The sequence below is a fragment of the Prionailurus viverrinus genome, chromosome B4, assembly GCF_022837055.1.
Source record: "Prionailurus viverrinus isolate Anna chromosome B4, UM_Priviv_1.0, whole genome shotgun sequence".
Classification (NCBI taxonomy): Eukaryota; Metazoa; Chordata; class Mammalia; order Carnivora; family Felidae; genus Prionailurus; species Prionailurus viverrinus.
The window spans coordinates 52,672,177-52,688,026 of record NC_062567.1 but is presented as its reverse complement, the minus strand read 5'-3'; the positions used below and the strand labels follow the sequence as shown (position 1 = coordinate 52,688,026).

Below are 15,850 nucleotides of genomic sequence, written 5' to 3'. Positions count from 1 at the left end.
GGCTAAGATAACTCTTGAAATACTGTTAAAGCATAAGAATGTTCTATGCTGAGGGAACAGCATTGTGGGAGGCACAGAGGAATGAAAGAGCATTATAAATGGGGAAACTTTAAGTAGGTCACTATAATTGGAGCGATGATGCTTGCTGGTTAGTGGCAAAACATGCAGGATGGCTGGGTAGCTCAGTCAGTTAAGTGTCTGACTCTTGGTTTTGGCTCAGTTCATGATCTCACAGTTCATGAGTTCAAGCCCTGCATCTGTCTCTGTGCCGATGGTGGAGGGCCTGCTTGGGATCCTCTCTTTGCCTCTCTCCCACTCATTCTTTCTCTCTCAAAAACAAAAAACAGAAAACAAAAACAAAAACAAAAACAAAAACAAAAACAAATGTGCAAGAAGAGACGAACACATGGACCCCATTACAGCACATCAAGGTATTATGGGCCAAGCTGTGCTAAGGAATTGATAAAGAGCAGGGATATGACATAAATGACTTTGTTCATTCTTTCAACAAATCATTATTGCATGACTGCTGTGTGTCAGGTACTTTTCTGGACATTCGAAGAATAAACTGAAGACGATGTAAAGAGTTTAATATCTGAATATATCTTAAAAGTATAACTAATATAATTTGCTGACAGACAGCAGGATGTTTGGCCTAACCATTAGCAGGAGGGAGCTGTTATTAACTGCGATGGAAAAGACTGTAAAAGGACCAATTTAAGAGAAAAATTAGGAATTCTGTTTTGTGTATGTCATTATGAAACACATGTTAGACATCCAAGAGATATAAAAGTGGGCTATTGAATATATGGTCTGGAGTTCACAAGAGAGGTCTAAGGGATAAATGTAACTTTGGAGTTATCAGCATACAGTTATTCAAACCCATAATACTAGATGAGATGTAGCAGGTGATGGTAGATAGAAAAGACAAGGAGCTAGATGAGATCAAGTAAAATGAAAAGCTGATAGAAAAGAAGACCAAAGACTGAGCCTGGGGGACTTCTACCATGTAGAAGTTCAAGAAATGAAAAGGAGGCAACAAAAGAGACAGAATGGCCAAAATTTAGAAAGGTAACCAGTGTGGTAGCCTGACATCGAAATGAGCAAAATTGTTGGAGGAAGAAAACGTGATCAATTATATCAAATGCCAGGATGATCACATAAACAGAGACTGTTATATTTAGCAACGTGGAGTCATTAGTAATATTAAGGAAAGCAGGTCCACAGGCTTGGTTGTGGCAAACCCTCAACCAGAGTGGATGAAAGAGGAAATGGGAGGAGATAAGGCAGAGATTGTGAGTACAGGCAACTAAAGAATTTTGGGGTAAGGACAAAAGAGGAAAAGGGCAGGAGTGGAAGGGCTAAATGGGGTCAAAAGAGGTTTTTATTTCTTAAGGGAAATAATAGCATCTTTGCATGGTGATAAGGGGAATTGGAAAAGGAAAAAAATACTGACGCAGAAGAAAGAGGGAAGAATTACTGCCTGTCCTTTAGTAGACCACAGGAGATGTGATCTAATTCTAGGTGGCAAGACTGGCTTTGGCTAATAGAAGAGAAGATGGACTTTAAGGGCACATGTTCCAGTGTGTGCGTTAATGTGGTACCAAAACCAGACAAGAGATCATAGGAAAAGTACAGACCAATATCCCATGTAAATATGGACACAAAAGTCTTCAAGAGAACTAGTGTATTAGTTTTCTACGGCTGCCCTAATAAATTACCACTAACAGGGTGGCTGAAAACAACAGAAATTTATTATCTCACAGTACAGGAGGCCAGAGGTCTGAAATCAGTATCTCCGTGCTAAAGTCATGTGTCAGCAGGAGAGGGCTCCTCTGGAGGCTCTAGGGGAGAAACCATTCCTCGCTTTTTCTAGTTTCTGAAGGCAGCTTGAATTCTTCACCTTGTGGCTGCATCACCCCAAACTCTGCCTCCATGGTTATATTATCTTCTCTTCTCCTGTTTGTAATCTCTCTCTGCCTCTTTCTTGTTAGAACACTTATGACTGAATTTGGGGCCCACTCAGATAATCCTTGATAATCTTCTCATGTCAAGTCTTTAATAACACCTGGAAAGTCTTTGTCCTGTAAGATAACATTTCTCTGGGGCTGTCAGAGAATCCAATGTCTTAATTCCAGACTCATTCTTTCCTTCTGTTGAATTTTGTTTCAGGGGCCCAACTATCCCCTTTGAGAGTCCCCTCTCAGTCCCCCAGGCATGTGTATATAAATGAACCCCCACCACAGACACTAGGTGAATTCATTTACCAGAAGCTTCCTTCTGCCTCTGTGTAGGTTAGTTTAACTTGTATAAAAATTGTGGAAGGTATATCATGCACTATACCTAATCTGTACCATGGTGCCATCTAACAGCCAGGTATAAATTTCAGTTCTGGCTTAAGTGGGACCATTTTTTTTAATGCTAGAATTAATTGAGATATCATAAAAGTGCCTAGCCCAGAATCTAGCACATAATAAAAGATTGGTGAATGGTAGGACTCATTATAATTTTTTAATGTTGTTTAATCTCACCAGCAAGTGGGTAGGAATGAAGTCACACAAACATCTAAATCTAACAATCAGTCAGTCTCCAGGGATGAAAGAATCCAGTCCTATAAGAATTCCCCTTTCTGTTTGTATTTCTTTGAGTGTTTAAGGAATATATGCTCATGAAAATGAAAGTCCTGGCTGTCATTTACAGTTTCAATTGCTAGAGACCTACAGCCCCTGGAGACTTTACTTCTATTGTTGGAGCAAAGGTAACACTTTGTAACTAGAGTTTTAATGTATAGATTTTTACTGAGTTATAATTACAATATATGTATGTTTTATATTCTGGTTTTGTTTATATATATTGCATTATAAACTCTTTAAACTTATTGTTTAGCATTATGTAAAAATCACTGTAAGTTGACAGAATATAATTTATTTCACAATCCCTTATTGCTGAAATTTTTATATAAGGTAATAATCCCTAGTAACTGCATATAAATTTGTAATTATGTAGGTGATAGTTCCTGGAACAGATTTCTAGAAATGAAATTACTTGATCAAAATGTACTGATTATCTTCCTTTGAATCCAAATTAAATTTCAGTGCTATCTGGGTATTCTGGCAACTATTACTAGTTATGTTTAAGTTATCTCTCGCTGTATAATAAACTAACCTAAAATATAGCAGCTTAAAACTACAAATACTTATATCTCACAGTTTCCAAGGGTCAAAGAGCTGGGTTCTATCTCAGAGTTTCTCATGAGGTTTCACTTAAGATCTCAAATGGAGCCACAGTCATCTCAGGGCTTGATAAGAGCTAGATAATGCAATTCCAACATGGTTCACCCACATGACTGTGGGCAGGCCTCAGTTTCTTGTTGGCTATTGGACCAAGGTCCTCAGGTCTTTGCTGACAAAGGCCAAAGGTCTCCCTCAGTTCCTTGACACATGGATCTCTCCTTGGAGCAGCTCACAATATGGCAGCTGTTTTCCCCAGAGCAAGTGATTCAAGAGAGAGTGAGAAACAGAGCAACCAAGGTGGAAACGATAGTGTCTGTTAAAGGCCTAGTCTTTGAAATTGCACACTGTCACTTTTGTTCTATTTTTTTTTTGTTGTTAAAAGTGAGTCATTAAGTCCAGCCCACACTCAAGGGGAGGGAAACTGGACTCCAATTTTGGGGTGGCACATCAAAGAATTTGTAGGCATATTTTTAAAATCACCATAACCTAGGAGTTGGGCCGTCCTTCCTTCCTCCCATTCCTTCTTCCTTCTCTCCTTCTTCCCTTCCTTCTTTCTTTTCTTCCTTACCCATTCTTTTTACTTGTTGAAGAAAGGAGCGTGTCCACCCTGACCTCAGATTCCTGAGAAGGATCCCCAGAAGACTAGATTAAAACTTCCAAATAGGCAAAAAATTGGTAGAATTTTCATAAGCCCATGATAGAACCAACATGGTCCTCAAATCATAGGAGTTCCCAGATAGTGTGATGACAGTGGCTGAAGGGGAGAAATTTCAGCCATAGCCAGACCCTATTGCTGGCACATAACTCAGGATGCGCCTCCCTTGAGGAGAAGAGATAATAAGCAGTGTGAAAGAATGCTGAATAAGAGGGCTTCCACAGTAAACAAAATTGCTAACGGTTTGGTGTTTATGGCCTTGTAATTATTAAGATTTGAACTGGCATTTGATACCTCGGATGAACATATCCATTTTTGAATTTAAATCAAATGATTAAACACACACATGGATTTGTTAATGCTAAGGAAATTACTCCAAAAAGCAGGGTGGAAAGGAACTGCAGAAAATAAACTTGAAAACTTCTGTGGAGCAAGCGAGAGAAAGGTTAATCTGCAGGGAAATGCCACTGTGGAAACTTGGATTATTTGTAAGACTTGAAGGACTCACTGGACCTTTATCTGCCTCTCCCTGCCAAATTCGTACTGATAATGATTTAGGAGGAGAAAGAAAGGGAGATGCCTCAGAATGCTGAGCTCAGAGTCAGGAAGGACTTTAGTTACTTCAGTCTTATAACTCTGTGGGAAGAGTTGATAGGGTATGGCCTGGAGGTAGTACAGCTGTTTGCAGTACTAAAAACAAAGTATCAGATCCTTACAGGCACACACAACCATTGTTCTGTGACTGGCTAGGATAGAAGGTGGGGATGGGAGATGAAGCAGGTAAACTGTAACCGACAGAGGTCCCATCCTCTGTTACACAGAATGTCAGGGCTGGATCCCTGGGTGGTTCAGTCTGTTAAGCATCTGACTCTTGATTTCAGCTCACGTTGTCATCTCGATGTTAGTGAGTTCCAGCCCCATGCCGGGTTCTGTGCTGATAGTGCAGAGCCTCCTTGCGATTCTCTCTTCCGCTCTCTCTGCCCATTCTCTCTCTTAAAAATAAACAAATAAACTTAAAAAATTAAAAAAAAAAAAAAAAGAATGTCAGGTGGGTCAGGAAGCAATCAGGATTTAGTGTTCCATAAAGCTATGGACCTGGCCCCTCAAAGACCAGATTTAAGTCCTACAAAATAAGAGAAATTTTTGCCTAGCATTGAAAGGAGAATCTTCTGGAACAATACTCTGTAATGCAGTGAATTAAAACTGACCACCACTTTGATAATGTTAATGGAAAATGGCCATTCTCTACAGGCATGTATTGTTTTTCAATTTTTAATGTGTATTTATTTTTGATATATAGAGAGAGACAGAGTGCAAGCATGGGAGGGGCAGAGAGAGAGGGAGACACAGAATCCGAAGCAGGCTCCAGGCTCCGAGCTGTCAACACAGAGCCTGACATGGGGCTCGAACCCATAAACCGTGAGATCATGACCTGAGCCGAAGTCTGGTGCTTAACCAACTGAGCCACCCAGGCACCCCCAGGAATGTATTCTTAATCATAATTAACATTTACTGAGAACTTCTGTGTCATGCAGACTGCTGGTATTTGTATACATTATTTCATTTCATCCTTACAATTATTCTTGACCACTTAACATCACCTCTGACTGAAGATAATAAAACTGAGCCTTACTGAAGTCTCCAAGTAACTTTAACTCTTGTTCAAAGTCTCACAGCTGGCAAGTGGGCAGGGGGAGATTTTAATGCAGTCTCAAACCCTCCAAACTGGATTCAAACCCCTGAGAACAGTCTGGAATGACCTTTTTTTTTTTTTTTTTTTTGGTAACGATTTAGTGGTTAAAGTCTGACCTGCTGGGGAAAGGAAAGAACAGAGGACACACAGACTCAGAATAGACAGGATCTAGCAACAAATGTGTCGGTAGCATGGTCACTTCTCTGGTATAGGGGGTTTTGAGGGCAAAATGGTGAAAAGCTATGGAAATAATGAGAACATAAGAGTGAGGTAGTGCTGACAACATCAGCACTGAAATAGGGCCAATGAAGAATTCCACTATTCACTGGGCACTTGCTGTAAAGGCACTAAGTCTGGGATACGGCAAGAAGGAGGTATTCCAGAAGAAGCCACCCAGCAAGTAGAGACACCCTGATCAGAATGTCACCCTGATCAGAAAATATGAAAAGGGTGGATCGTCTGACCATATCATTGTCCGTGGATATGCCTTGAGCAGAAGATAGCTGCTAACCACAGGTCACATAGGCCCAAATCAATAGGACCCAACCTGTAGGTCCAGCCCCATTCCTGCAGGAGTCCATTATGGGGAAAAGGAGGCTATGGACAAAGATAAGTAATCTACAGAAGATGTCACAAAGTTGCCCAGTTTCCTGGTCACATGCACTGCTTCTGTTCTGCATGGGCATGGGACTGACCAGCACATTCCCTTCAAGCACGTAGGAGTCTATGACCCTGAGAGGAAGCCAGAAATACCAGAATGCCCCAGTTAACACATTGCCCATTTCTCCAACTGCCACAATGTAATGTGTGGGTGGGGTGCAGAAGATCTTTGCGTGGAATTGAAATATTCTTCAGAGAACACAGTGTCTATGTTGTATGCTCAGTGGTCTATGTGTTCAGATCTTCCTTTTACCACTTATTAGATTGACCTTGAGAAATTACTTACCTTCTACAAGTCTAAATTTTCCCATCCATCTGATAGGCTTGATAATAATAATAATGACTACATCATAAGATTATTTTGAGGACTAAGTCACAACATACAGAAAACATTTACCACAGTGAATAGCATATAGTAAAGGTCCTATATGGGGGATTATAGAAATATTTATGTATTAGAGAAAAAAATGTTAGTTCAAACTGGCACAATGTTTAGTATTTTATAAAAACATTATTGATCATTTTTTTTAAATGCACAATGCCTCAAGAGGCTCATTGAGTAAAAAAGATGAAATTTCGTGTAGAAAAGGTAAATAGCATGACCTGGATGAGCTGGAGTTAGAGCATATTTAAGATGCTTGCTGTGCTATCTGTGCTGTTCTGTAAACACCTTCTGTGCTTTCCTGTCTTCAGCTAGAGTCGGCTACTCACACAGCCTCTGTGAGGGCCCAGGGCATGGATTGGGACAGTGTAGTCCTCAGGGCCATGCAGGGCATGTGGAAAAGAGTGTAAAGTGGATAGAATGCACAAGATGAGATGTGTAGAGTGGGATTGAGAATGCTGCAAAAGCAGGAAATCTGAGCTAGTGATGAGCAGGAGAAATGCAAGCCTCCCAGGAGTTCTTGGAGACACTCAAAAGGAAAATGGATATCCAACTACATGTGCAATGGGAGTTTGAGCAAATTTTATTTAAATCTTGAAGTACTGGATAGCCACAGCAGGTTCAAGGACTCTGAGGACTTACAAACAGCTGATACTTAGGTTACAATTATTAGTTTGATTCCAAACTTAATCATATTGGTCAATGGTTGACAAAAATGGTGATGCGTCTTGAAGTACTCATTTATCTGTGTTTTCATGAAGGCATTTGTGTTCTGCTGAAGGAAGGCACAGTGGGCTGAATATAAGCTTGCCAAAGCCAAATCCTAATCCCCAGAACCTGTGAATATGATACATGGGTAAAAGCGGTTTTGCAGCTGCAATTAATTTAAGGATTTTGAGCTGAGGGGATTATCCTGGATTATTCAGGCGGGGCCAGTGTAGTCACAAGGGTTCTTTTTAAAAAATTATTTATTTATTAAAATTTACATCCAAGTTACTTAGCATGTAGTACAATAATGATTTTAGGAGTAGAATCCAGTGATTCATCACCTACGTATAACACCCAGTGCTCATCCCAATGAGTGTCCTCCTTACTGCCCCTTGCCCATGTAGCCCATTCCCCCACCCACAACCCCTCCAGCAACCCTCAGTTTGTCCTCTGTATTTAAGAGTCTTTTATTTTTTGTCCCCCTCTCTGTTTTTACATTATTTTTGCTTCCCTTACCTTATGTTCACCTGTTTTGTATCTTAAATTCCACATATGAGTGAAGTCATATGATATTTGTCTTTCTCTGACTAACTTCACTTATCATAATACACTCTAGTTCCAGCCACGTTGTTGCAAATGGCAAGATTTCATTCTTTTTGATTGCCGAGTAATATTCCATTGTATATATATACTACATCTTCTTTATCCATAAATCAGTGGATGGACATTTGAGCTCTTTCCATAATTTGGCTATTGTATACAGCACTACTATAAACATTGGGGTGCATGTGCCCCTTTGAAACAGCACCCCTATATCCTTTGGATAAAACCCAGTAGTGCAATTGCTGGGTCATAGGGTAGTTATATTTTAAACTTTTTTTGAGGAACCTCTATATTGTTTTCCAGAGTGGCTGCACCAGTTTACATTTCCAGCAGCAGTGCAAAAGTGTTCCTATTTCTCTACATCCTCGTCATCTGTCATTGCCTGAATTGTTAATTTTAGTCATTCTGAAAGGTGTGAGGTGTTATCTCATTATGGCTTTGACTTGTATTTCCCTGATGATGAGTGATGTTGAGCATTTTTTTCCTGTGTCTGTTAGCCATCTGGATGTCTTCTTGGGAAAAGTGCCTATTCATGTCTTTTGCCCATTTCTTCACTGGCTTATTTGTTCTTTGGGTGTCGAGTTTGATAAGTTCTTTATAGATTTTGGACACTAACCCTTTATCTGGATATGTCATTTGCAAATATCTTCTCCCTTTCTGTCAATTGCCTTTTAGTTTTGCTGATTGTTTCCTTTGCTGTGCATAAGATTTTATCTTGATTAGGTCCCAGTAGTTCATTTTTGCTTTCATTTCCCTTGCCTACGGAGACACGTTGAGTAAGAAGTTGCTGTGGCCAAGGTGAAAGAGGTTCTTGCCTGCTTTCTCCTCTAGGATTTTGATGGCTTCCCATCTTACATTTAGGTCTTTCATCCATTTTGAGTTTATTTTTGTTTGTGGTGTAAGAAAGTGGTCCAGGTTCATTCTTCTGCATGTTGCTGTCCATTTTTCCCAATACCATTTGCTAAAGGGACTGTCTTTATTCCATTGGGTATTCTTTCTTCTTTTGTAAAAGCTTAGTTGGGCATACGTTTGTGGGTCCTTTCTGGGTTTTCTATTCTGTTCTGTTGTTCAAAGGGTCTGTTTTTGTGCCAGTACCATACTGTCTTGATGATTACAGCTTTGTAATACAGCTTGAAGTACAGGATTGTGATGCCTCAAGCTTTGGTTTTCTTTTTCAGGATTGCTTTGGCTATTCAGGGTCTTTTGTGGTTCTATACAAATTTTAGGATTGTTTGTTCTAGCGCTGTGAAGAATGCTGGTGTTACTTTGAGAAGGATTGAACTGAATATGTAGATTGCTTTGTGTAGTATCAACATTTAAACAATATTTGTTCTTCCAATCCATGAGCATAGAATGTTTTTCCATTTTTTTGTGTGTCTTCTTCAATGTCTTTCATAAGCTCTCTATAGTTTTCAGTGTATAGATTTTTCACTTCTTTGGTTAAGCTTATTCTTAGGTATTTTATGGTTTTTGGTGCAATTGTAAATGGAATTGATTCCTTGATTTCTCTTTCTGCTACTTCATTATTGGTATAGAGAAATGCAACCAATTTCTGTGCATTGATATTTATATCATGCGACTTTGCTGAATTCATGGATCAGTTCTAGCAGTTTTTTGGTGGAATCTTTTGGGTTTTCCACATAGAGTATCATATTGTCTCTGAGGAGTGAAAATTTGACTTCCTCCTTGCTGATTTGAATGCCTTTTATTTCTTTGTGTTGTCTGATTGCTGAGGCTAAGACTTCCAACACTATGTTGAATAACAATGATGAGAATGGACATCCTTGTCGTGTTCCTGCCACAAAGCTATCAGTTTTTCCCCACTGAGGATGATATTAGCAGTGGGTCTTTCATATATGGCTTTTAAATCTTGAGCTATGATCCTTCTATCTCTACTTTCTTGAGGGGTTTTTATCAAGAAAGGATGCTGTATTTTGTCATATGCTTTCTCTGTATCTATTGAGAGGATCATGTGGTCCTTATTCTTTTTTTTTTTATTAATGTGATGTGTCACATTGATTGATTTGCAGATACTGAACCAGCCCTGCATCCCAGGTATAAATCCCACTTGATCATGGTGTATTGTTGGATCCAGTTGGCTAGTATCTTGTTGAGAACTTTTTCATCCACATTCATTAGGGAAATTGGACTATAGTTCTCCTTTTTTTTAGTGAGGTCTTTGTCTGGTTTTGGAATCAAGGTAATTCTGGCCTCGTATAAGTTTGGAAGTTTTCCTTCCATTTCTATTTTTTTGGAACAGATTCAAAAGAATAGATGTTAGCTCTCCTTTAAATGTTCAGTAAAATTTCCCTGGAAAGCCATCTGGCCGTGGACTCTTGTTTTTTGGGAGATTTTTTATTACTAATTCAATTTCCTTACTGGTTATGGATCTGTTCAAATTTTCGTTTTCTTCCTGTTTCAGTTTTGGTAATTTATATGTTTCTAGGAATTTGTCCATTTCTTCAAGATTGCCCAATTTGTTGGCGTATAATTGCTCATAATATTCTCTTATTATTGTTTGTATTTCCACAGTGTTGGTTGTGATCTCTCTTCTTTCATTCTTCATTTTATTTATTTGGATTCTTTTCTTTTTCTTTTTGATCAGTCTGGCTAGGGGGTTATCAATTTTATTAATTCTTTCAAATAACCAGCTCCTGGTTTCATTGATCTGTTCTACTCTTTTGTGTTTTTTTTATTTCAATATCATTGATTTCTGCTCTATATTATTTTCTGTCTTCTTCTGGTTTTGGGCATTATTTGCTGTTCTTTTTCCAGATATTTAAAATGTAAGGTTAAGTTGTGTATCTGAGACCTTTATTCCTTCTTTAGGAAGGCCTGGATTGCTATATACTTCCTTCTTATGACCGCCTTTGCTGAATCCCAGAAGTTTTGGGCTGTCCTGTTATAATTTTCATTGGCTTCCATGTACTTTTTAATTTCCTCAGTTAACCCATTAATTCTTTAGTAGGACGTTCTTTAATCTCCAAGTATTCATGGTCTTTCCAAATGTTTTCTTGTGGTTGACTTCAAGTTTCATATCATTGTGGATTGAAAATATGCACGGTATGATCTTGATCTTTTTGTGATTGTTGGGGGCTGATTTGTGTCCCAGTTTGTGATCTTTTCTGGTAAATGTTCCATGTGCACTTGACAAGAATGTGTATTCTGTTGCTTTAGGATGCAATGTTCTGAATATACCTGTTAAGTCCATTCAGTTCAGTGTATTATTCAAAGCTATTGTTTCCTTGTTGATTTTCTGCTTCGATGATCTGTCTATTGTTGTAAGTGGGGTGTTGAAGTCTCCTACTATTATGGCACTATTATCAATTAGTTTCTTTATGTTTGTGATTAATTGATTTATATAGTTGGGTATTTCCACATTGGGCTCATAAATGTTTACAATTTTTAGGTCTTCTTGGTGGATAGTCCCTTAATTATGATATAATGCCCTTCTTCATCTCTTGTTACAGTCTTTATTTTAAAATCTAGTTTGTCTAATATAAGTATGGTTACTCCAGCTTTCTTTTGGTGACCATTAGCATGATAGATGGTTCTCCATCCCCTTACTTTCAATCTGAAGGTGCCTTATGTCTAATATAGGTCTTTTATAAACAGCATGTAGATGGATCTTATTTTCTTATATATATGTATACATAAGTACGTCTTTTTGATTGGAGCATTTGGTCCATTGGCATTTAGAGTGAGTACTGAAAGATAGGAATTTATTGCCACTGTGTTGCCTGTATAGTTGGAGTTTCTGGTGATGTTCTCTTGTCCTTTATAGTCTTTGTTGATTTTGGTATTTTTTGTTTTGTTTCATCTTTTCTCCCTCAGAGAGTCCCCCTTAAAATTTGTTACAGGGCTGGTTTAGAGGTCATGAACTCCTTTAGTTTTTGTTTGTCTGGCAAACTCTTTATCTCTCCTTCTACTTCAAATGACAACTTGCTGGATAAAGAATTCTTGGCTGCATATTTTTCCAATTCACCACATTGAATATATCCTGCCACTCCTTTCTAGCCTGCCCAGTTTCTGTGGATAGGCTGCTGCAAACCTGTTCTGTTTTCTCTTATAGGTTAAGGACTTTTCTCCCTTGCTGCTTTCATAATTCTTTCCCTGTCTGTGTATTTTGTGAATTTGACTATGCTATGCCTTGGTAATGATTGATTTTTGTTGAATCTAATGGGAGTTCTCTCTGTACTTCTTGGATTTTGATGTCTCTGTCTTTCTGCAGATTAGGAAAGTTTTCCACTATAATTTGCTCACATAAACCTTCTAACCCTTTTTCTATCTCTTCATCTTCTGGGAATCCTCTAATTCAGATGTTATTCCTTTTTAATAAGTTACTGAGTTCTCTAATTCTTGTATCATGCTCTTTTGCCTTAATTTTCCTCTTTTTTTTTTGCTTCATTATTCTCCATAATTTTGTCTTCTATATCATTGATTCTCTGCTCTGTTTCATCCATCCTTGCTGCCGTGGCATGCATTTGAGATTGCATCTAGGTTATAGCATTTTTAGTTTTGTCCTGACTACATTTTACTTCTTTATCTCCATACAAAGGTATTTTATGCTTTTTTTTTCAACCCCAGCTAGTATTCTTATTATTGTAGTTCTAAATTATAGTTCAGACATCCTACTTATATCTGTGTTGATTAAGCCCCTGGGTATCATTTTTTTCCTGTTCTTTCTTTTTGGGTGAATTCTTCTTTTTGTCATTTTGGAGAAAGAAAAAGAATTAATAAAGTACAAAATTAAAATTAAAAACTTAAAAACAACACAAAAAATCAAATAAAGGAAACAAGATCCTAGGTGTTTTGGTCCGGTTGTTGAGAAAACTTGATATAATAGAGAAAAAAAGGAAAGAAAAGAAAAAAATGTAAGAAAAAGTTTAAAAATTAAAAAAAAGTATATGATAAAATAGAATAAAATGAAATAGAATTTTAAAATTTACAAAAAATAAACATAGTAAAAAGAATTAAATTTTTTTTGTTTATTTTCTTTGAGAGAACACAAGTGGGGTAAGGGTAGAGAGTGGGAGACATAGGATCTGAAGCGGGCTTTGTGTTGACTGTCTGAGAGAGGCAAGCCTAATGTGGAGCCCCAACTCACAAACTGCAAGATCATGACCTGAACTGAAGTTGGAAGTTCAACTGACTGAGCTATCCTGTTGCCCTGACACACTTTATTTTTATCTTCTATGTCTTCAACTGTATTTTTAGCAGTACCTATTTTCCCTTGTGCTCCTTTCAACTCATTTTGTTCTGTGAATGATTTTATATTTTCTCTTTTCTGATTTCTCCCAGCTTATATTCTATCACTTTCTATTTCTTCACCAAACTTCTCAAACTCAAAGAATTATTAATATAACTGCTGTTAGTTAAATAAATGAGCCTATAAAAGAAATTGTGTTTCAAGTTGCATATGTGTCTGGGTAGTCAGAGTAACGTCAAGGTATTCCAGATAATATGAGGAAATGTTGAGGAAAGGTTGTGTTACCACCTACAAATATAATTGTATAGTGGATTTTTGCTCAGGTGTTATCAAAGAGTGTATCCTGAAAATAGGGGCAATCAATGGATGAACCTTCTTATAATAGCTAATTCTGCTCTTATTGATAGTATGTAGTAGAAGTGAGTTACTAGTATGTGTCATGAAGAGCAATGTCTAGTGAAGAGTTTGCTAATACAGTGCCTGGTAAGCCTCCTATGGTAAATAGGAAAATAAAACCTAAGACTCATAGTATAGCAGGGGATCATTCAATGTTGACTCCATGAAGGGTGGTGAGTCAGCTAAATACTTTTATTCCTATGGAAATAGCAATGATTATGGTAGCTGATGTGAAGTATGCTCATGTATCAATGTCTATTCCCAAGGTGAACATGTGGTGAGCTCATACAGTGAAACCTAGAAAGCCAATAGATATTATTGCTCAGACTATTCCTATCTCTGCTCCATGTTCTTGTATTATAGAGGTAATTGCTTAGTTAAGATTTGCTCATGTATGTTAAATATCTGGTGGTAATTTTTGCTCCTTGGTAACATTATTCTAGTGAGTGTTCTTAACTTGTTAGTTGATTTTCCTTTTCCTTTCTTCTTCTGCTTCTTCTCCTTCTCCATCTAGTACTTTATGTGACTCCTGAACAAATTTATTTTTTAGAATTTATCAGTGAAACAGATCATTTCCCCAGTTATTTGCAGGAGTTTTAGGGAGTGAGAGAGGACCAACACTTTGTGGCAGAATAGCTGGATAGGTAACCATAAGTTTTGTTTGTTTATTTGTTTAACAATATAAAATGTTTCTTCCACTGCTATAGAGACAGATTGCTTCATTAAAAATGGCCCCTTTGTATGACTTCTCATTTGGCTTTGCCTTCACCAATATTTGGAACCAAACTGAATTCCTGCAGTTAATGTATGTTCCTTCTAACTATTATTGTAGACCTGGGATATAAGTTTTTGTACCTTTGTGTGTGTACCTCTGTTCCAGGAAATGTACTTTTATGTTGGATCTTTTGAGCTATACAGTTGCAGCATTTGCCCCAACCCCCTCTGTTTCTTTGTGAGCATTTGCCTGCTTGATTCTCATTGATTTTGAAAGCTCTTTAACCTATTTTATGGTTTGGAGTTTTAACTGTCTTCTAGTTTTGCCAAAAACAACTTTAGTGTTTTGTTTCTCTTTTTCTTCATTGGTTTTGGATGATTTCCAGGAAAGGAAGGCAGAAATGCCAATTTTATGCCACTATTTTCAAACAGGATATTTCTATCTTAAATTTAGACATTCCTCATCCTTGCTCTCCTCCCCCCATTTACATTCTTCCTCTTTGTAATTTATCTGAGTTCATAGTCTCATCTGAATGAATTACTATCAAATTGTCATCTTTATCCATGGCTTCTCTTCTTTTGATTATTCTCTCCTTTGTCTATTGTCATCTTCACATGGATATTTCTAAGAAATCCCTTATATTATTGTCCTTCTCTATACTTTTATGTTCCTGATCTTAGTCAATGGCATCACAGTTCTCTCAGGTCATCTAGCTGAAAATCCTAGAATTAAATTTGTGTGCCTCTTTTTGTCCATTCTATATTCAAAATTTTTCCTACATCATCTTTTTCTTTTTATTTCCACTGTTATCATTCTAAACTGGACCCCACACGTAGATACTGCAAACTATTATTCCTGTATGCCTTATCCAATGCCAATTCAACCATTCACTGTGTCAAAGTTAACTTCCTTAAATACATCTCATTGTGTTATTCTTTTCCTCAAAAACCTCCATGGCTTACCAACATACACATAAAAATCTCTTTGACCTTCCTTAAATTGACATCTGGACTGTCTACCAACATAAAATTATTTCCTAAGAATACTCTTCATTCCTTTATTATGTAACTTTATCTTTTGTTCTTTAGCTGGTAGGTCTATTTCTTCATCCTCATTTGCTGATATTCAAGGTTCTGCTTAATGAGGCCCTTTCAAAATATCCATTTGTAGTTATTTGCTCCTTTCTCTACACTCTTAAAATTCTTTTTTTTATACTTATTTTTTGCACACATTGTTGCATGTTGTGCATGTGTTTGCCTTCCCCGTTCCTATCAATTCCTGAAATACAAGAACAGTGCCTTTTTCAACTTATATTATCCATATCACATAATATATAGTACTTGCATAATGAATGTCATTTCTTGATTTGAATTTAAATAAGTTATGCTAACAGATATTTGTAGTATACCCTAGTGAATAAACATACATAAACTTATTTTTATATACAATAATTATATACATATCTTATATATAATTACATATATTGCTAATATAGTATGTTATATATAATAATATGTATTATATATATGTATTTTTTTTCTTTCTTTCTTCTTGGATTCTACTTTATTTGGTAAAACTCAGAAGCTAACAACCAAT

At 37.2% G+C, this 15,850-nt stretch overlaps 1 pseudogene; it reads right to left on the bottom strand.

Annotated features, from left to right (window-relative positions):
• Window positions 1-13,279: 13,279 nt before the first annotated feature.
• LOC125170582 (cytochrome c oxidase subunit 1-like) overlaps window positions 13,280-15,850 on the bottom strand; it is a 46,070-nt pseudogene continuing 43,499 nt past the window's right edge.